The sequence below is a fragment of the Brassica rapa genome, chromosome A06 (genome assembly GCF_000309985.2).
Source record: "Brassica rapa cultivar Chiifu-401-42 chromosome A06, CAAS_Brap_v3.01, whole genome shotgun sequence".
Lineage (NCBI taxonomy): Eukaryota > Viridiplantae > Streptophyta > Magnoliopsida > Brassicales > Brassicaceae > Brassica > Brassica rapa.
The window spans coordinates 11,704,188-11,725,682 of record NC_024800.2 but is presented as its reverse complement, the minus strand read 5'-3'; the positions used below and the strand labels follow the sequence as shown (position 1 = coordinate 11,725,682).

At 36.7% G+C, this 21,495-nt stretch overlaps 2 long non-coding RNA genes across 4 annotated transcripts; both read left to right on the top strand.

The window, feature by feature from the left end:
- The first annotated feature begins 235 nt into the window (after positions 1-235).
- On the top strand, positions 236-13,106 carry LOC103871145. 3 transcript variants are annotated; one of them, XR_004448658.1, is made up of 5 exons: positions 236-8,390; positions 8,452-8,634; positions 9,216-9,567; positions 9,795-12,460; positions 12,655-13,106. It is a non-coding gene; the product is annotated as an uncharacterized LOC103871145 (long non-coding RNA). The 3 variants fall into 3 exon arrangements; XR_633493.3 differs by lacking the exon at positions 12,655-13,106 and having other exon boundaries at positions 241-8,390; positions 9,795-11,855; positions 11,947-12,610; XR_004448657.1 differs by lacking the exons at positions 9,795-12,460; positions 12,655-13,106 and having other exon boundaries at positions 6,118-8,390; positions 9,216-9,700.
- Positions 13,107-13,166: 60 nt separating this feature from the next.
- Positions 13,167-17,109, top strand: LOC103871147. Its single transcript, XR_633494.3, has 2 exons — positions 13,167-13,962; positions 14,104-17,109. It is a non-coding gene; the product is annotated as an uncharacterized LOC103871147 (long non-coding RNA).
- The last annotated feature ends 4,386 nt before the right edge of the window (positions 17,110-21,495 follow it).

The following is a 21,495-nucleotide window of genomic DNA, read 5'->3' as shown; positions in this document are numbered from 1 at the left end:
CTCGGTCGCTACGTAGCGACCGAGCGGGACGATCGCTCGGTCGCTACGTAGCGACCGAGCTTGGCTGAGCTCGGTCGCTACGTAGCAACCGAGCGGGACGATCACTCGGTCGCTACGTAGCGACCGAGCTTTGGCCCGAGCTCGGTCGCTACGTAGCGACCGAGCGGGACGATCGTTTGGTTTGAATCCCAAAGAATACTTCTTCGTAAAAATAACCTCGTATAGGTTATTTTTACGAAAATTACATCCCTTCTTTTACTAATTCTTTCGGAAATACGATCTCTGAGGATTTTCGGGTGGTAATTCCGTCGTAACCGTTTTTGACCCCAACACCGGACAGGTATCACAACCAGCCCCTGGAAAGATCTGAGGGGATGATGGTGTCCACGTGGCCCGACGTCTCCTGATCAACGTGCTGAGGCAGATGGGCCCGTAGGTCAAGTGGCCTCAGAATATGAGATCACCCGATTCGTTCTGAAATCCAAACTGGGGGTGTAACTTCCACAATGACCACGATCACAAGACGGAAGACTGCGTCGCACTAAGGATCGAGCTTAACGAGCTACTGAAGAATGGACACCTCCATGAGTTCTTCTCCAATAAGGCCAAGGGACTCCTCAATAAGGACTGGCAACCAGCCTAGTGAGGCTGCCTCTGCCTCACCTCCTAGACAAGATAGAGTGATCCACGTCATCTCAGGCATATCAGAATTAAGCGGCATAACCCACAACTGCAAAAAAGAGCATGCAGAATGCCAAGAACGGTCACGAGACCGGGAAAACAAAGAGCTTGCTTCTGGGTCATGACAAAATCAGTTTCACCGCCAAGGAGCAGGAGAATGTCCTAGCTCCCCGCCACAACGCCTTAGTCATATCGCTCAGTGTAGCGAATTACTTTGTAAAGCGAATACTGGTGGATAACGGGAGTTCGAGCAACATCATCTTCCAAGCCGCCTACCGTGACCTAGGGCTGGAAGAGAATGCACTAACGTGAAACATCACCCCGCTCATATTATTCAGCGGAGAAGTCCAGCAGACCGCCAGAAAAGTCATTCTCCCGGTATACACTGAAGGGATCAACATGTCCACAAGTTCTTTGTCGTCGAATGTAAGTCATCATACAATATGATACTCGGGCGGCCATGGATCTACAACATGGGAGCCGTTCCCTCCATGCTCCATCAGATGATCAAGTTCCCCACTCCTTGGGGCATACTTTTTGTGCTTTGTTCCTTTCTACGCATGTCATAAGTGGTCTGGAGAACCTCCATTTGTAGATTTCTCCGTCTACTAAAACGTATTGTTCGGCCTGGGCCTTGAATTTTCGGGCTGTTCATTTTTCTGAAGGGAGCATTTTGCCAGCAATGTATGCTCGAATTGTTTCCACCATAGTTTATCGCAGCCATATTCGAATTGTTCCATGTTTGTGATATACCATTGATTTTACCCATTTTTAGCCATGGTATATGAGTTTTTTAGAGTATATTATATGGGTTTAGAGTATGTTTTAGACTGTTTTCAGGATCAGGTACGTTTTGGAAAACTTTGGTGATTTTGGAACCTTTTGGAGCCTTTTGAGGTGGAGAACTGCATAGACGCGTCAGCTGTTTAGATATAGATGGAGACCTTCCCATTGTTACATTAAGCTGATATTTAGACACATGACAGAGCTTTGAGTTAGAATTTCAATGACACCGGTTTGAGGTAAATCTAACGGTTATATCAGAAGTTATGTTTGTTTTACTGAAAAGTGGTATGTTTGCCTCACGAGAGGAAGCTGTCGAGGAGATGAAGGAATGTCGATCGACGACACAGCCTTGGTGTCGATCGACGGTGATCCCAGAAGATGGGCCTAGCCTATTTCATGACCCACTTAACGCAGAAGTCACCAATTATTACCAGAATATCCATGGACGACCTAAAATCCTATTTATGTATATTCTAAGCCATTGTTGATGGAAACGCTTTCTTTACATCTTTTGTTCTTAGTTTATGTTAGGAGTGAAGAGATGAACTATTTCAGAGTCCTCTTGGAACTCCACTAGTTTTATTATTCATTCTATTTCATCTATGGTTTTCTGTGACAACTATCATGGTTGAATAGATCCACTTGCTAGGTTTAGGTTTAATTAGGGTTCTTGATGGATTAGCCAAAACTATAGAATTGCTTGGGTGATAATTAGATATCGTTCAATAGATTTGTTCTTATTGCTTGTGTTCTAGAGTCTCGAACTAGAACCCTGAACTTAGGATAATTATGCGCACGCGACATCATGGTTTATTACCTGAATTAATTTTCTTGTGCTAGGATTGTTAGAAACAAGATACAGCTGATTTAGCAAGCCTAGTGAACGATTCGTTCAGATTGATAACACTTGCCTAAGGAAGCATTGATCGACGCTAACTCAATTGCATCGAACGACGCTGGATCCGTATCAACACGCGTTACCTGAGATACTTGATTTAGTCACAATAAAACTCGCATGCAAAAGCTGGACAACTTTGCATCAAAATTCAAGTTCTAGGATTTTAACCTTAGCATCTATATTACTATAATCCTGATTACCTGAAACTCTAAGTCTAGCAACCTTCCTTCCATCAAACAACTCATCAATCCTACTGAACAACTGCTTTGTTAACCTGCTTTATTATATTTACTGCATTATAAAATTACTAGCCTAGCTTAATCGCGAATGTATTGAGTTTATTGTGCGCCCACGCTCCCTGTGGATTGATAGACCATTGATTTGACCCATTTTCATCCATGGTTTATAGGTATTTTTCTAATAATTATTATATTATATAGTTTATTTACTATATTTATAAGATCATGAGTGATTTGGAGATAAGTGATGATTTTGGAGCATTTTGGAGATATTTGGAGCAATCACCCGAGATGACCATCGAGCTCGACCATCGGTCGATATTGGAGAGGAATAATCGACCGATGTTCATATCATGACATCGATTGACAGCAAAGCGCACAGAAATCTCGTTTGGTCACAGCCGACTTGAAGCCCAAGTCTTCACCAATTTACTAGATTGCTCCTGACGAGTTTTAACCTAATTAAATAAGATTTGCCACTATGTTAGAGGCAAAGTGTGCTTTTCTAGTTTTATTATTGTCACAGCAAGGTTTTCTAGGATTTTGATAGATTGGAGAGAAGATCCAAAGTTATAATTTGTGATTGGAACTCCATTGATATCTATTTACTACTCTAATGAAGTTTTCTTACCTAACTGTTGTTATAAATTTCTTAGCCATGTCTGAGTAGTTCCATTGTTAGATTTTAGGGTTTAAATAGGTTAGGAGGGATTAGCTCCAACTATAGATTGCTGAGTTGTGGTAATTGTCATTAGGATTGTTCATTAATGCATGTCTCTAGATTAGCTACCTAGAACCTGCCCTAGGATTGATAGATAAAAGCGAGAGCTTCATTCTCATCCTAAAAACAATCTAACTGAGCTAAGTTTCTTGCTATGAGTAAGGCGAGAGCTGATCTAGTGAGCTTAGCAAGCATTCATTCAACCCGCGCATAAAGATTAACTAGAAGCGCGTCGATCTATATCATTATTGAATAATCGATCGACGGAGCAAAAGGTGTATCGATCGATGATAGACTATGGATTTGACCCATTTTCATCCATAGTTTATAGGTGCTTTTACTAATAATTAATATATTATAGAGTCTATTTATTATATTTATAAGATCAGGAGTGATATTGATATTGATCCAAAGTTATAATTTGTGATTGGAACTCCATTGATATCTATTTACTACTCTAATGAAGTTTTCTTACCTAACTATTGTTATGAATTTCTTAGCCATGTCTGAGTAGTTCCATTGTTAGATTTTAGGGTTTAAATAGGTTATGAGGGATTAGCTCCAACTATAGATTGCTGAATTGTGGTAATTGTCATTAGGATTGTTCATTAATGCATGACTCTAGATTAGCTACCTAGAACCTGCCCTATGATTGATAGATAAAAGCGAGAGCTTCATTCTCATCCTGAAAACAATCTAACTGAGCTAAGGTTCTTGCTATGAGTAAGGCGAGAGCTGATCTAGTGAGCTTAGCAAGCATTCATTCAACCCGCGCATAAAGATTAACTAGAAGCGCGTCAATCTATAAGCTTTGCTGCCATGTTAGAGGCAGAGTGTGCTTTCATTGTTTTACTAATTTCACAGCAAAGTTTTTTAGGATTTTGATAGATTGGGGAGAAGATCCAAAGTTATAATTTGTTATTGGAACTCCATTGATATCTATTTACTATTCTAATGAAGTTTTTATACTTAACTGCTGTTGTTAAGAGATTTTTGTGTAGGCTCTTTGTGAGTACTACGGAACGTTGGACAAGCTGGTAAACCGGGTAAGTTTTTGTGTATTTCGTAAGGATTTGAGAGAAAGTGATGAAGAGATAGGCTTGAAGAGATCTTTATTAGATAGAACAAACAAGATTACAAGGCATTGAATAAGAACCCTAAATCTAGCCGTCTAGTTCCAGTCTCTAAGTCTTGGAGAAGTCGATCCCTGTTTTAGGGCTTTAGTAGCTCTTATATAGTCATCTAGGAGTCAGTTCCTTTAAGTTAAACTCTTCCATATTCGGAAATGTGGGAGGTTCTTCTTATCGTAAGTTTTCCATTTCTTCGGAAGGGAGCTTGGTTACAGGGACCGAACTCGGGTTCCTTCTAGCGGGAACCTGGAGTGTTCCCTTTAGCGGGGACCCGAGGGTCTGGGTCCTACCTGGAGGCTGGAGGAAATGATACCGGAGTATTTTTCCCCAACAGCTGTTATGAATTTCTTAGCCATGTCTGAGTAATTCTATTGTTAGGTTTTAGGGTTTTAATAGGTTAGGAGGGATTAGCCTCAACTATAGATTGCTGAGTTGTGATAATCATCTTTAGGATTGTTCATTAATGCATGTATCTAGATTAGCTACCTAGAACCTGCCATTGGATTGATTGATAAAAGCGGAAGCTTTATTCTCATCCTGAAAACATTCTAATAGAACTATGTTTATTGCTATGAGCAAGGCGAGAGCTGATCTAGTGAGCTTAGTAAGCATTCTAATAGAACTATGTTTCTTGCTATGAGAAAGGCGAGAGCTGATCTAGTGAGCTTAGTAAGCATTCATTCAACCAGCGCATAAATCTTGACTAGAGCGCGTCGATCGATATCACACTTGAATAATCGATCGACGGTGCAAAAGGTGTATCGATCAATATCCCATTGGATCAATCGATCGACTCTTTTTATTGATCAATATAACGAGAGTTGAGATCATAGATCTAGTTAATAGACAAGTCAATACATGCGAAAGCTGATTGACTAGTTGATCAAAGTAGTTGAGCTTTACATTATCATGCATGCAACTCATTAGGCATATGTGGGATTATAATCCCAATTTTCCTGAATAAAAACTCGAAATCTAACTATTTTCATTTTTAAGCACCAAAACCCCAAACCTACTATTGAACAAATACTTGTTCAATATAAAACTGCAATTTACATTTAAACTCTAAGAACAATCTTACTTAGCAAATCATATTAGAAATCCTTAGGTTCCCTAGCTCCTTGTGAATTCGATCCCTAAGTACTATGACTCGACCTCTTATTTGAGAGAGTATAAATCACTCCTTAGGGTAATTTGAGTGGTATCAATCGATTTCCCAATAGGATCATCGATAGACACTTTCTATTGGTCGACATACGATAGTTGAGATCATTAGATCTAGTTAATAGATGTGGGAACCAAAATTCGCACTGTCGATTTCCGTTTAAATTAGGAAAGTAGGAAAGCCCTAATTTCCCAGAGGTCCCGGATATCTGCTATTGCCACACGCCAAGCAATCAGAACACTAAATAAAGACGATAAAGTACAAGAAATCGTAAAAAGAGAGCAAAGTAGATCTTATTCCGAATTCACATTTGAGCGTTACAACAAGGTAAGAACCTGGGCCACGAGAGCTGTCGGCAAGATTCCTAGTTCTAAAACCCTAAGACGGCAACAACCTAATTGAGTCACAGCTCGAATAACGAAAACGGAAAATTGCCTAAACTGCTCTAAGCGCTAAATTTGCTGTGTCTAAGTCGAGCGGGACGCGCGCTCGGTCGCTAGGTAGCGACCGAGCGGAACGTGCCCTCGATCGCTTTGTAGCGATCGTGCGACCTTATTCGGGCTTTTCTCCGATGTCTCGTGTTTCCTCTACAAAGCTCTTCGTAAGAACGAATCTATTTCGAAAAAGTATTTGTCGAAGATAGTTCTCATTTTCTTCTTTGGACGTTTTGAATGTTAACTTTGTCGCAACCGTTTTTGACCCCAACAATAGACAAGTCCAAACATTGCGAACGCTGATGGACTTGATGACTAAGTAGTTGAGCTTTACATTGTCATGCATGCAACTCATTAGGCACTACAAAAAAATACAGTTATTGTTACGAAACTTTGTGACAAAAAAATATTTGTCACAAATCTGTGACATTTTGGAGACGATAGGTGACTAAGTTTTTTATGTCACAAAGGCGTAGCTGTTTTGTCACAATATTATGACGTTCCAAGTAGTAATCCATTTTTGTCACAATTAGTTACCTAAGAGTGACGATAATAAACAATGTATTAGCCGTGACATATTTGTGACTATATTCACGGTTGTCTTTGTGACGATGTTGTGATGGAATAGTTAGTCTCATACTGTGACAAAAAGACTAGATAATTATGACGAATTGGTATAAAATTATAACTGGATTTTTTTAATAAGTATGACTAAAAATTTCTTAAGTACAAGTTTCTTAAACTACAAAAGTTTTAGCATAATCGTGAATCATGATTATAGTGTATTCAGAAAGGCATTTTCCATAGGCATACAATTGAAGTGATTGAGTATAGTGTACTCAAAAAAGAAATTTGCCATAGGCTGACAATTCTAGGGTCCCAAAATTGTGCAGGCATGGTGTATCGAAGTGCTTACAATTCTCAACACTGAATGTTTGTGTGTTCGAGTTGGGTTTGTGGTTATAAATAGTTTTCATGGGTTAGATTTTTTATAACAGAAATTAAAAATCATAATTACATATACATGAGTTCTTCATCAAACTATATTCTTTATAAGATATAGAGTTTAGTCTTTTTATTGGATTAATAAACATAAAATATGTAATGTATAGTGTGGGTGACTCAATCATGATACATGTAAGAGATGAATAGAATTTCTTAACCAAAAATTTGGGTTTCACTACCATGTAACGTGAAAGTGATAATTCAGTTTATGCTGATGTGCAACTAACACTACAAATTATTGTTCAATTAGTGTTGACTTGAAAAGAGAATATTTATTGTTCATGTTATATATATTATATATATATGTATATTTAATTAAATGATAAGTATGAACAACATAGAAGTTATGAATAAAAGTGGCAATCAAGTGACTAAAACTATTGATATTAAGCTAAAGAGTTATATTTGTTCGAGAATTATATTATCATAATGTTTTTTATTGAAGGAATCAGTTTTCACTTATTAGAATGAATATCTAGGTAGATTTAGAAAGAAAATCTAATTAGTTAAAGAAAGAGGAAAGAAAGCCAAAACAAACCAAATTATTATCAAAATTAATAGGAGAATCAAGAATCCCGGTAAAAGAGGATATTAAATTGGGTTGTTGCCATCGTCATCTAATACCCTAATATTTCAACTAATATATCATATCAATACAATATTAAAAGGGGAATATGAGCCTCATCTAAGCTGTCCACATAGGATTGGAAAATCGTCCAATGGGGAGCTTTTTTTTTTTTTTGGCCATGTCAGCATGGAGAGAAGGACAAATGCCGACACGCAGCGCTCAACCCACCCTTTTCCCGTTTTGTGAAAAAATTATTCTTCGAGATGGGCTTTTCCTTTTCATGGCAAAGTCCATTAATACCGAAGTCCAGACTACTTTGAAAAGTCTCCTCCTGCTTTTCCCTGCAGTGTTCACGATCCCTCAAATTCTCAGATTATAATTTCAGATCTGTAACGAGGAGAGCATGTCTTTACTTTCCACCATTAAATCAGTCTTTCAATCTCTCCCACGACGTTTTATTCAATTAGCTCTTTTTGTAAAGTTCAGATGAAAACCCTAAAAGACATCTATATAAACCGTCTTCTAATTCTTCGGCTCAAGGTGTTTCCCGAGAAGATCGTGTCTTTTTTATAACGCAACCTGCAACCATGGTGGCTTACTAAACTTTGCAACAATGGCGGCTTACCAACAAATTTTCTCTGATGTTAGCACTGGACGGTGTTCCGGTACAGTCGTCAAGCGTCTTTCGCGATTCTGGGAAACCCGATATCTCAACAAGGAAGGGGAACTGATTGGAGTGGACATGCTCCTTCTAGATGAGAAGGTATGAACCTTACAGAATCTCATAGACCTTAAGAGTTCTAATTTTGTTTGACTCTTACTAGGTAACGCTTATCCAAGGGTTTATCGGTGGAAATCTGCTTAACACTATCCGACATCTTCAAATCAGAAAAAAATCCACCATGGGAAATCGCAGTTCTCGCTTTCTGAATTGAAACTTGGGCGTTCTCTACAGAGTGATGTCACCAGGTTTCTTTGATTCTGGGAGGCGCTAAATGCGAAGAAAGGTCAATCACTCTATGACTATTGCATCCTTTCAAAAGTTTTCTATATCGTTTTCTTAAATCCAGTCATAACATTAAAAGATCTGCAAGTATGGTTTATGTATTTCTCTTTAACCGGTATGAATATCTTTCTCCCTTGAAATTATGTCTCGGTCAGTGAAGTATGTACAATTTGTTTTACTGTTTATGAAGAATATGGAAGATCCCTCACTTTATGTTCCAGCGGATCAAACACTATGTGATATGAGCAAGCTTTACTCTGTTTTTAGATGTGGTGAATCTTTTTTAGTGGAAGATTTATTCTGTTTCTGATTTGAATTATGTAGCTCAAAAAGTCATCTGCAACGTGGCTTCTAATATTCCAACAAGTCGTCAATTGAAACATGTCCATTTTTTAAATGTGTTCAAATGAAGGCTTTTCTATATCATTGAGTCTCCTATGCGAGTAAATAAGCTTTGGTTGTTCAAATTTGAGAATTCATTGAAATTTTAATTAATTATAAGAGAGATGAGTTTGATTAAAATTCTGACCATTATTTGTTTCTTCAGTGAAATAATAGATTCCCACCTTTTTCTGCTTGCAGGAATTGTTTCCAGAGATAGGATTTACTATGCAACAGTTTTGACTAGCAAAAACAGTTCACGGGGAGAAGAAGAAGAAATAGGAGACTCGAGCACACAACTCAGATTCAGGCTGCTGTCTCTTTAGGTTTTGTGGATGCAGCTGTTGCTGATATCGCAGGAGCCACCACTGCGTCTTCGAGCGATGGGAAGGATGAGCAAATGGCTAAAACTGTTGTGGCGGTTTTCGTGACCCTTGCTCGGTCAATGCAGGTTGCTGAAGTGATTGGAGCTAAGAGAGAGCATTAGGCATATATGTTATATACTTCTGTACTTCCAGAGATATCATGACACTCACTGCCGGCAAAGCCACATGTAAAGTAACTTCAAAATGTATTTTAGGTTTTGATAAAGTTTTGATTTTGATAAAGAAAATCAAATGAGCTGATTTTATGTGAGACATGCTTAATACTTCTTGACAATGTAATCATCATTGCTAAAGTTTTTATTTTGATGAAGAAAATGTAAAACCAGATTTGGGGATTAGCTCAGATTGGTGCTTTATGAAGAGATCAAAGCTAATGCTTGGGTATTTGGTGCAGTGTTAAGAGGAGTGGCAAAATGGAAAGTGAGATATATAAAGGAAGTTTGGAACACTGCATCAGTTACTCCAGTAGATAAAGGAATCACTACTTCTGAAGGATGCATTGACTTAATAGTGGTGGCAGTGGAAGTTCGAGTAGTGAACAGTAGTCACATTGGCGAACTTATACAAGAGAATTTCTTAGGAACTGGTAGAAAATAATGGCTTGCAAGATTATCATTTATTTTTTATTTAGTTTACTTTCACTTCTTGGTTATTTTGCCTAATGCTTTTGTTACCTTTGTAAGTGATCTCCACTGGAAAATAGTTCAAGTTTACATCAACAAGATGATCAAGTAAATTATCATTGATCTGATGAAAAAAAAAACTAAAAAAGAGCCAAATTATTTGTCAGTTAGTGGGAATCTTTAGCTTACTTCACATTCACATGGATGTTGATTTTGTTAATATCAAGCACACAAATAAATTTGAAATAGCGGGTTAAGAAGAGAAAGCAGAAACTAAACTAAAGCTGATAAAAAAGCATTCATAATGATGGTGATAATGAAGTTATGGGATCCACATTTGAGAATCATGAAAATAAAAGACTGTAAAATGTACGTCTTTAGTGTTAGTTTATTTGGATTGTTTGTTTGGATCATCTATATATGTATACTACCTACATATATACATGTTTGTGGCTACATATGCAAAGTCCCATGAACATTTTTGTGATTTGCCTTTTGGTGGAACGTACCATTTCATAGTTGTAATGCATGCTTTCTTACAAAAAAAAATGATCTGCAGTCAGTTATATTATTTGCTCTCATTACTGTGTTGATGAAATTCATGTAAGTTTTTTTTTCAGTATTACTGTAATGTAATTATTTGAGTAAATGTAAGAATATTAAGTCAGCTCCTTCTATAAAAGGTTCCTCTGTGCATCATCAATTGTATTCCAGTTTGGTTAGTTTAGTTGCATTTGTAATCAGAAGTGCCAATTATATATACATTAGCCCCTTGCGAGAGTCTTCAGCTTACGCTTCTGAAGTGGTGGGGTTCAAGGAGGAGTCTGCCTTATTCACCAGGTTCAAGAGTTGTTTACTTTTAGGAGAATCTGGACAGGACCATCTTGGTAATGGTAAGTCTGGCTAAAACCAGTATCAGAACCACCATGCTTCTTCAAATTAGAATACAGAGCTGAAAACGTGATGCATTTTTTGATTAGACGAGACATGAATCATATTTAATTATTTATAGTATTGATTTTATGGTCGAAGAAGGAACAATTTGGTTTTCACCCATAGCCAATAGACACATGCCACGGTAAATGGAGTGTCTGCGGTTCATCTAACCGTTAACCGTTTACTTATGAAATAGTAAAATTTAATTTTAGGAAATTATATTTACATTTATAGATACTCTTACAAATTAATATTATTTATACATCCGCCCGCTACATCGAAGCTAAGGTATCACCACCACTTTCGATTGATAATCATGGATCTATGCATTGTGGAGTTTAGTGATTAATCATTGACGTGTAGGAGTTCAAATGGGAGACATTGGTTTTGACTGATGACGGGAAGAAATATGCGGCGGAAGGATCGCCGGAGATTCACTTTTTCTCGGCTATTCCTGAGGAAGGTAGCATATCCAAGGATGATCTTGAGGTGATGATTACTATGCTTTTGATAATCTCTTTTATCTTTCACTGGTGTGTCTTAAAGATTGTTATTTTTGTTTGTTTCAAAAAAAGCTAGATCCTTCTGTTTCCAAAATTGGAAGCACACAAGCTGCTAAAAAGAGGTGGGTTGAAATGGAAAAGCAAGTTTCTAGGAAGGTATTGAATTGAATTGTCTTGGCTTCTTTTATTCATCATGTTGACTTTGTAATCTTTTAAAGTGAAGGAGTCTCTTCTACAAGTACAACAAGGACTGGTTTGTTTATTCAGAACTATTATGTAGAAATCTAATCCAGCTTTTTATAATTTATGAGACTAAGTTGGCATTTCTCACTTTCAAGAACTTGACAAAGAAAGTCTCAACTCTTTCAAAACCAGGAAACTCTTAGTAACACAGTAACTACCTACACTTTTTCTTTTTTTGCAAATTGTTTTATCTTTTGGGAGACATTGTTTTTAAAGCTTACCACCTTTCTTTTCTTATTAGGGGATGGACGGGATATTCTGATGTTGAGAAAGGTCATAATAATGCTCCCAAAAGGAAGATTTTCGCTACTGACTTGACTCGAGAAAATCTACACCCCTAACGTTTGTTTTCTAGACGTATTAATTATGTTGTTGGCATTGGAAAAGTAAGAGAAAAATGGATACTCACATGCAGCTGGAAAGAGTTGGAATTCAAGGAGTATAACTTCAATGCTTAGGGACAACCTCTTGATGCTGGCCATCTCCATCCCCTTCTCAAGGTACTCAGGAGTTGTTGAAATCGTTTACTTCAAGCGCAATGTATCTTAGTGTTTTATGTAACTCATACTGAAATGTAGTTTACTTGATGGTTAACTGTTCTGTTTATATCATGCTGTTTTGTACCCATGTGAGTGTGTTCAACTCTTATTATGACGTTGGTCTTCTTGCTCAGGTCTCAGCTTCTCTGTCCTTTTGCCCATCAGATCAACAAAGTTTCATGTCTGAACTTGATTCCCAGGTCCCTACTGCCTTCGGTAAGTTCCACTTTGATCCACAGTCTGTCAAAATACATTTGCTTATCTGCCTCATATGTCCATTTAAGACTTATCTTAGATCTTTGGTTACAATTTTTTATATTTGGAACATGGGCTATGGTTAATGTTTCTTATTTGCTAATCAGTTTATTTTTTAATTACCGGCAGACCTGTTTGCTGATGCGAATGTTGAGGACTCATGTGCGGGAACAAAGGAGTACATCCACATCCGTGTGCAGCAGCGCAATGGTAGGAAAAGCTTGACAACAGTCCAAGGGTTGAAGAAAGAATATATTTACAGAAATATACATAAGGACCTCAAGAAAGAGGTTTGTTGCAACGGTACATTGGTTCATGACTCTGAACTCGGACAGGTTCATGTTTTTTACAGCAAGATACTTAAGGACTTAAAGAAAGAGTTTTGTTGCAACAGTACATTGGTTGCAAACACAATAATTGCATATAAATAAATATTTTATCAATTCAAATATCACTAGAATAAATTGTTTTCATATGTTCCGAATATTTAATATTAAATCAAACATACAGAGTTTTTTTATCATTGCAAAATTATTTTATCACGTAAAATACAATTTAAAAATACTCATGCATTTGAAATATTTAGTATAAAAATAAATATCAGTTTTTTTACATATCACAAAGTTATTTATTATAATAAAATTATTCTTTATCGTGTAAGAATATTAAAAACACTTATGTATATATAAAATTATATACAATATATATAGATATATATATATCTCTTTTATTAAAAAAAAATAATGATGTAAAATATTATTTTTGGATAACACAATATAAATTATTTTTATATAATGATAATTACCAAATAAAAAATCATTTTAATTTACGATAGTATATTAACAAATCTAATTATTTATTTAAGATATGAAGACTTTAGAACACAATATAAATTAGTTTTAGACAATGATAATTATCTGTATGGATAGCCTAGCACGTAGTGTCAGGAAGCAGCCGTCTTTCGTCGTTCACATGGATAGACATCTCCCAGTTTGGTTCACAGAGTCTGTATAAGTCTGTTTATGCTGATGACAAAAAAAAAAAAAGACAATGATAATTATCAAATCAATAAAATTTCATTTTAATTAATTGTTAATTATATACTAACAAATTTATTTATTTATTAAGGATAATAAATCTTTTAGTTGCTTTAACTTTAAGTATGAGAGTTCTGAGGAAAAAATTACTTTACAAATTATAATATAGATTATTAAAATAAATATAAATTAATTATTTGAATAAAGTTTAATTGTACCAAACAATCCGCGCGTAGCGCGGATAAAAGATCTAGTATAACTAAATAAAGCACTAACTCCTCTTACACTTCAATGGGAATTCCAATATCCCCTCTTTCAGTTTTACCCTAAAAACTCTTCTCAGGGAAAATTAAAGCCGTCCCTCATTTTTAATAACTTTTCATGATTTCAAAGAAGACATCACATGTGGCTAATCTTATGTTCTAGGTTTATATTTTTGCAGTCAATTATTTAAATGGCTTATTGTTCTGAACTCAAAACGATTTCATACTTTTGGATTTTTCTTTTCATATGCTAACTTTCTTTGGTTATTCATCCTTTTCTATTTTGTTTGTTTGTCAACTGTAGATGCGGCTTTTGGAGATGGTGATAATGACAATAAGAGCTCCGTAATACGCCGGTTAATTAATCGGGATCTTGTAAGACACAACAATTTCTATTGACAAGGGAACTATGGAGATAACAAGACATGCTTTGATAAATCTCTACAATTGTTTTCATCTGCTTTTGGGATCTCCTTTGTTTAGTTTGTTTTTTTTTTCTGCTATGAATTTAGTCTTTTTTGTCAATATTTATGATGATTAATAAAATTGGATTATGTTGTAAGTTTCTATGTATCTCGATTATATATTTCTGAAAACTTTCATAATAATAAAAAATAGCTAAAATGTTGTGAAACTCTAAACTATTTTCACTATTAGTGCTTATTTAGCTAACAAGGAAGGCTAAGAATATAAGTGAGCTGTGACCATACTTCAGTACAAAATAATTACAGTTTATAGACGAGAAAGTAGTAGCTGTTTAGGACAAAAATGTGACTGGAGTTTAGTAATAACCAATTGACGGAACTAAAAATTTTAATAGTCAAATAATTTGATGGATGTGAGTGTAACGGATTGGTGATGACCTTGTAGTCTCTATTTGTGACAGTATGTTACTGAACTTTCGTTGTAATCAGCTACGGAACTGGGACATTCTTATCGTCACCAAAGTAGACCATTTTTAGACGATGTTTTCGTCAATAATTGTAACGGTATTGTTACTTTAATTTTCGTCACTGCTACTGACAAACTAGTTACAAAATAATTTTGTCACAAATTATGACGTTTTTTTGTTACGGTGAAAATTTGTGACGTCCTTATTGTAACTGTTCATAACCTGTCACAATTCTGTCACAATAATTATATTGCTACGAAATTGTGTTCATTGCGACCAAAAAAATTGTCACAATATAATTATTTTCTTGTAGTGAGGCTTCTATAGGATTATAATCCCAAGTTTCCTGAATAAAAACCCTTAGTCTAACTATTTCATTTTTAAGCACCAAAATCTCAATCAACCTATTGAACAAATACTTGTTCAATATAAAACTGCAATTTACATTTAAAATCTCTGAAACCATCTAGCTTAACAAATCGTATTAGATTTCTTAGGTTCCCTAGCTCCTTGTGAATTCGATCCCTAAGTACTACAACTCGACCTCTTAATTGAGAGAGTATAAATCACTCCTTAGGGTAATTTGAGTGGTATCATGGATTTGATCCCTAAGTACTATAACTGAACCTACAACTGAACCTCTTATTTGAAAGAATAAAAGTCACTCCTTAGGATAATTTGAGTGATATCAGTTTTCCTCAGGTTGGATATCGACTTCGTCGATATCATCATTCTGAGAATTGATTAAGTTTACGGCAATTGGTGGTCTGTTGCTTGGGTGCTCTATGAATTCGACGGGAATTACTCGCATAAGGCCTGGATTCGAACTTGATGCCAAGACCGCTAAAGCATCGGCCAGCGCATTTTCCACGCGGGGGATTCGCGTGGGAGCGAACTGATCAAAGTCTTGGGTGAGATCATGGAAGATTTTCAGGTACTTTTATTTATTATTTAAGCATAAAAGTTATATTTTGAAGTTTTTCTCTGTTTTATACATTTTATTGTTTTTAATATGAAGGTTTTTCAGATTTGAGTCAGAATTTGAATTTCATTAGCAGACTTCTTGGAAGATTTCTAGGAAGAATTCGCGTGAATTAAGCGAAAAATTAAAATTTAAGCGGAAACTTAAATTTTTAGAAATATTTTACCGCAAATTAGAAGACTTCTAATTCACAGTCAAATTTCATTGAAATTTTTTGTTCTCATTCATGGTTAGGAGACTGTTGTTTTGATAGTTTATATAATATTGTAAATAATATATTCATTTTGTCTCTAGTCTTTTAAAAATTATTTGTTTAATGCTTAATTAATTCACTTAAGTTCTTGTAATCATAAATTATTCTTGATCGTAATTTTTTTGTTATGATTATGGTTGTGCAAATTAAAAGGGAGGCTTATAATAATATAACAGTTGATTCAATTTAAAACATAACAAACATAAAAATACATTCTTAACACAATAATATAAGTTCTAAAACATAACAAACATAACAATAAGTTCAGAACATTGTATATGGATATATGATATAAGACTTTGAAGTTACTTAAATCTCATGAAAGCTAAACATCATATCTTATGATCTAAGAAGACATATTAAACCACATTGTAGATCCTACAATCTACACTAAGAATTCGATAGTGATCGAGAGTTTAATCAGCAGAAGATAAATGATGTAGGCAACAATATCTTTAGAACACAAAGATATAATCAGTTTCCGGTAGGCAAAAATGGACCTTATTAATGAATAAGATCGGATACAATGAGTGAAACAAGATCGAATGTTACAATGAGACCGCTTAAGAGAAAAGATCTAAAGATGGATGAAAACAAGGTCGAAGTGTGGGTGTAGCTCTCTCTAGAGTTTTCAATGTGTCTCTTCCTTATGCGTACACTTCTTCTTATAACATGCTCCTCTCGTGATGTTTGCAACTGCTCCACGATCTCAGCAGTCGTTCGGCGATCTCTGGATCTTCGAAGTCTCAGTTTGGAACTCGAGTGCTCGCTGTGGGCTTCAACTCTTTGCGGCCCATTCAGTTGATCGTGGCCCATTTACACATTGACCGAAATTGGATCCAACACACATGACTTTCTTGAAGCTACTTAACAATTTTGAAAGTTAATAAAAAAAATCTTGAAATTACTTAAAACTCGTAAAAATACAAGTTTTACAACTAACAGAAAAGTCTTCTTCCCCGCAAATTTCTTAAGAAATCTTCTCTCATTAGCTAGAAACATTAATAAACATGAATGTTTGTAACCAAATAATTATCACCAATTAAGTTATAAATCTCATTGAGTATCCCTAATTGACTAATACACGTGAAATAACAAGAAAATCTTAAAAATTCATTTTAAATTATGAGAAATGAAAATTTAATAAACATTGGCGTAAAAGACTTCCACAGAAGTATCCCAAGAGAAGACTTCTTTAAAATATTCCACCTAGGTCATTTTTGCAATTGCAAATTTGGTAAGAAAAACCTCTCTCAAGTCATAAGTCTTCTGCTTAGGTTAGTTTTGCATATGACCATGTTATGACTTTTAAGACCACATGTTTGACCAGAATCCCGAAATAAAACCAAAGGAATCTTCTAATTAAAATTAAATGTTCAATTATTTATTGTCACTTGTAAAACTAACCTATGCAGACTTCTTGCCACATTTGGAAGACTTAGGTCAACTGCAAAACTAACCTTCTTATCAGAGAAAAATAATGTTGAAGTCTTATGTATTTTTTTGCTTACAAAGAGAAGTTAGAAAACTTCTCTAGAAGTCTTCTACGAAAATACAGTACATAGTTAATTGCAAGACTACCCTATCATAGACCAAAAGACTTCTCGAGAAATATTCTCCATCGAGAAGAGTCTTCTTCACGAACTGATCTGGAAAAAAAAATCATACCTAGAACCCGTGAGATGTCTTGCTTAGCTTATCCACACAGAACTTCTCCATGTAAGATAGCCACTCATTATTCTCAAAGAATCAAGAACTTCAGTGAGTCTAGTAATCTCACAAATGTTATAACCAAAACGTTGGGCTTTTGGGATGAAATTAGTGAGAAAGTGAAAGAGAAATGTTTTCTGTGGATATGAAATGAGTATTGAAAGAGTATATCTAAACTTTATAAATATTTACAGCTTGAAATTGGTTGTTCATCGTGGTCTCTATTGATTACAATGTCAATATTGTAAATACTTGAGGAATATGATGATGAATGAGTAAAACACTCATTTTCAAAAAATATGTAATGTCATTTTTGTGAATAACTTGAACTTCTGGGGTAAATATGGCAAATCAAAATTCTAAAACGTCATATTTGCATTTGTGTTGAAATTTTATGTCATATTTGCAAAAACTCAATTTCATATTCTATCTAATGGACAATAATTAAACATCTTTTCTTTCTTTTTCTCTCATTTTCCATTAATTTTTTAATATATTATGATTAATAACTAAGAATAAGCTTTTTAACTTCATAGTTTGTTTTATTTTCTACCCAATCACCTCAAAATCATAGTCCAACCGGAATGAAAATTTCAAAAGTAAAAATATAGATAAAAATGGTAAATCTTATACTCTCTTTTTGTGCTTAATCACTTTAATCTATCCTTTATGAAAACAGTAACGCCCGAATCCGGCCTCTCGACCAAACTGGATCCGTTTGCTACTTAATCAATTTCTTTGCTTGTTTGATTCATTTTTAAGTCTTTCATTTACTAAGTCATGTTCAAATCTGAGGTTCTAAACAAATGAACAGATAGCACAGCGGAATATAAATGTGTTTAAAATGTATTACTTAGAAACATGAGATCCGATACACAACTTCTTAATTGTTTCAGAGACAATCACTAGTTCATCCCTAGCATCATCTAACCACACGTTACACAGCGTCTCACTGACCGAGCCTTCACGGCTCCTTGGCTTGACCATAACCATCCTTAGTTCCTGAAACCACAACCAGATAAGCATTAATCATAACCGAGAATAGAACGGGTCGATTCTACAATGCTTGGCTTGGTTCCTAGAAGATAGATAAACCTCAGTCAACATAATCATAAACATATATGAACCTGCCTACCGTATCCTAAGTCTTTCAACCAACCACCCCTTGACTTAGAATTAGATAGAGAGTCCAGAATAGATAAATAGAACACACGAACAGTCTGGATCGTCCCGAAGACCAACCCGTCTAACTGGATAGAATCTAGGTGCGACCGGCCTAGTTGAAGTCTGACTCAATGGCCCAACGGACATCCTTACCTGATCCGGCCTTGGGCCTGGATCCAACGGCAGAGTAAGCCTCAAGCCCAATCCGGTAGGCTAAGCAACCGATCAGACCTTGCGACTCTTACCCTGGCTTAGACGAACCATGTACTTGTCTTAAACCGACAAGACATGGACTAATCCCTAAGGATCGGTCACAACCTGTCTCAATAGACACCGCTTGGAACATGCACCCCTTCGGCCCTTGGTACCTCTTGGTCCTCGTACCTCTTGTTGTTCGTAACCCTTGGAGACTTGTACCCTTTGGTTACTTACACCCTTTGGCAACTCACAACCTTTGGTAACTCGTGACCGTTGGTAACTCACAACCCTTGGTACCTCGTGACATTTGGCAACTCGTGCCTTTTGGGATATGACCAGCCGTTTAGCCCAACCGCCCAGTCCATGGTGCAAGTCGAACCATCTGCATAGCTGACCCGTGTCAAGGCTAGCGGCTCTGTTATGATCGGCCAAGCCTAGGGACGTGTCCCTTGGACTGAACCAACACAACCCTTCGTGTATAACCAGAAAGAAGAGAAAGGGACCAGATAGAAATAAGAAGAGGAGAAGCGGTTAGGTCTAACGAACCGACTAGAGCCGCGGTGCGATCAAAAGGACCGTCCGTTCAGTCTGATGGAGCCATAGCCCACCACGTACCTTCTGAACCGTGTTAGGGTTCTCCATGTTCTTCTCCTGCTCTCGGTCTCCCATACTTGATCGGAGGTTGCTTCACAAACGATCAGATCGCCGGAAACCTAACCACCACACAATCGGCCTTGCTTTGGGCTGAACTCTCTCTCTCTCTCTTTCTTTCTTTCTCTCTACGATTTCTCTGAGTATTTTACTCTCGATTGGATGAATGAAATCGACAGAGAGGGCCCCATATTTATAGAAACCGAGGGGGTAAGTCTTGCCCCACGAACAGGCATGACTGGCTAGCGGATGGGCACAATCGGGCAAGGGTTGCACCCTCTCGGCCACATGCATCCCATTGCCAATACCGCATGGGTTTGGGTCGGGCAGAGGCCCAAGGCCTTACCCAAGCCTTCTGGACTTAGCCCACGGCCTTGTCCCAAGCCCTAATGGTCCATGGTTCCATGGCCGGACCCCACGGCCCGCCACTGGCCCGGACCCGGACCATCGGCCCGAAACCCGAACAGTCCGTCAAGCTGAGATGAGCTGACTCCCAGCTGTCCCAGCTGAGTGAGCTAGTTGATGTGCCGCAGTCCACGGATCATTACATGGAACCAGCTCAGCATGGAATTCAAGACGTTCTGAACATTTCAACCGAGGTTCATATTTTTCACCGTGCCAGACTTGACTTGGATCATGCCAGACTTGAGAAAGATCATGCCAGACTTGAGAAAGATCATGGCAGACTTGAGAAAGGTCATCCCAGACTTGAGAAAGATCATGCCAGACTTGACTTGGATCATGAGGTTTCACAAAATGATCGAGACTTCTCTCTTTTGGCTCGATTGGCCCATACTGCACGTACCGGCAACCGTACTGATGGACTGATAGACCCTTTTGATCAGTTCATGCACTTTTATCAGCCAAATCTCACTAAGGGAAGGATCCTTCACCTTTCTAAATACATAGGACGCACTTGGTCCAGTCTGGTTCATGATCCGGACATGGTGGCTGATACATACAGTCCCACATCCGTCCTTCTCCTTTACTGCGGTCCATGCTTCAGGATACAATGAACCTGGACAGAAGCCGATCACTCACATTTAATAATTTGTCTTTATTTTGTTTAATGACTAGATCTTGATCTAGATCTACTTTTCTATTTAATTCCTAGATCTACAAAATTCTATAAGTATGAAACTCTTTTCATTTTAATAATCAGAAATCGATTTTGTCTAAAGTTTGAGTTAAACTCTTTGTTCTTCGTTTAAGAACTTGTTCTTAGTTTCTACGTGAGTCATATCCAAGTAAACACTTCCTCAAATCGTTGGACTTGTGAGTTATATCAAGCAACGACGAGAGATCCTTCACTTGGTGGTCTTGTGAGTCATATCAAGCACCATTTGGAGTCGGAAATATCGAAGGCCAATCCGCATCCTTCGTGAGACCCTTCAATCCATCTAGTTCTCCATCTGGAGTTCATATCCAAATCTGATCCATTCGAGTGAGCTGATCTTAGGGTCCTTCAAGTGGTATCAGAGCCGCTCGTTTGGTATCTTCTAAATCGTTCATCTTTCTCATCTTCCATTTATTCATAAACACTTCTTCTTCTATCTATCTTGAATCCGGGCCCTTCATTACCATCCTCAATCTATCAAAAAAAGAAAAGAAAAGAAAAAGATCTATCAAAAAAAAAAATTTCGAAAAGTTTTTCATTTGGGGATTGGTGGTGGAAGAGAAAATCTGCTGGCTGAGGAGAAATACAGCCTTTGGGGTGGTTAAAACGGATTCACAAAACCAAAAATCTCTTATCTTTCTCTCTTTTAAAATTCCCTTATGTTTGCTTGGATTTTGTCCATTGGGATTCTTTGATTTGTTCTTCTTAGAACATTGAGTAGAAACTTGT